Consider the following 1,525-nt stretch of genomic DNA (forward strand, 5'->3'; position numbering starts at 1 on the left):
CACGAAACCTCGTCCCACTACGTCACTCGCCTTCCGCGGGCCCACCTATCAGCCCCTCAGACGAACTCCAGACTCCGCCCCGTTCTCGTCGTACCTGCTACCTCAGAAGGGAAACCCAACACCTGGGCTGTAAACGCCTGACTTCTGCTCCCAAGGAATGTGCTGTCTAGAGGCACAAAAGAACCGACACATTGATAAATATGGTAGAGGGAACGTAGTTTACTTAACAGGCCACCGGGGATTCAGGGAGAACTTTCTGATGCCTGAGTTTTCAGGAAGGTAACGGCGAGATTCCCGGGTGGGAATGGCAAATGCGCATAAGCAAAGGCACTGAGAAGTGGAGCAATGTGGAATTGGTCGCAACCGCAAAAATTTTTGACCATCGAATTTAAAGGGAAGTTCCAGAGTATCAGGGAACACAGCGAGTTCGGATCCTTGGTGGCTCAGCGGTTTAGCGCCGCCTTCGGCCCAGGGCGTGATCCTGGGGTCCTGGGATCGAGTCCCACGTTGGGCTCCCTGCATGGAGCCTGCTTCTCCCTCTGCCCGTGTCTCTGCCTCTCTCTCTCTCTCATAAATAAATAAAATATTTTAAAAAAGCAACAGCGGTTGAGATGGCTTGGGCCTGGGTTATGTAGAACGGCCTAGCAAATTATGCTAAGAAGCGTTAATTACGTTCTGTAAGCAACAGGAAACCATCTAAAAGCTTTTAAGTTGAGGTTTGTTGTCCCATTCATGTCTTAGGTAAATTACTCTGGTTTGCAATATAAAGCTGCAATATCACAATCTAGATGAGACATTAAACTGGGACAGTGAAAATAGGATTGAGAAAGTAAAATCAGCCCTGTCAATAATCAGACTGTGATGTACATATACAAGGGCAAAGACAAGAACAAGAAAAAAGAATGCTTCTCTTGAGGACATGCTGTAGCTACAGAATGATTAACAACCTCCATATTTTGAGGAAGATTGGATAACTTCCCTGGCCTAGCTTTGTTCCTTTCTCCTCCAACTCAAAATCACTGAGCTACCCAATTACTAAACTGCACCTGCTTCTCCTAGTCCATCCTTGGAATCACTCAGCAAACCCCCAAACTGCATAAAGCCTTGCCCTACTCCCTCTTAGAGAGATACTTGGAATAATATACCTCCAAATTAAATTTGTCTGGCTCAGTGCATCAGTAATTAGTGTCATAGACGCTTTGGGATTGGACAGATGAGGAAACTCAAGCCTTGGCTCTCTGAGTAAACTCTTTTAATGTCCAGTCCCGAGTTTTCTCATCTGTAAAAATCAAGGTAGTGGTAATAGTTCACAAAGGCATGCTCTATGTTGGCATAATGCCTGGCAATAGTGTCTCTGACACATTACCTGTTATTGCATCATCTTCACTTTGACAACTCCCCTACCTCAAGAGTAGGTTGGTACTTGTCCTACATATGCTCCCAGCACAAGTATTTCACCTTTTATAACTCCTGTCACACTATATTATAGACTCCCTTGCCTTCACAAAGCTGCTTCTTGCAATAA

This window comes from Canis aureus, chromosome X, assembly GCF_053574225.1.
Source record: "Canis aureus isolate CA01 chromosome X, VMU_Caureus_v.1.0, whole genome shotgun sequence".
NCBI lineage: Eukaryota > Metazoa > Chordata > Mammalia > Carnivora > Canidae > Canis > Canis aureus.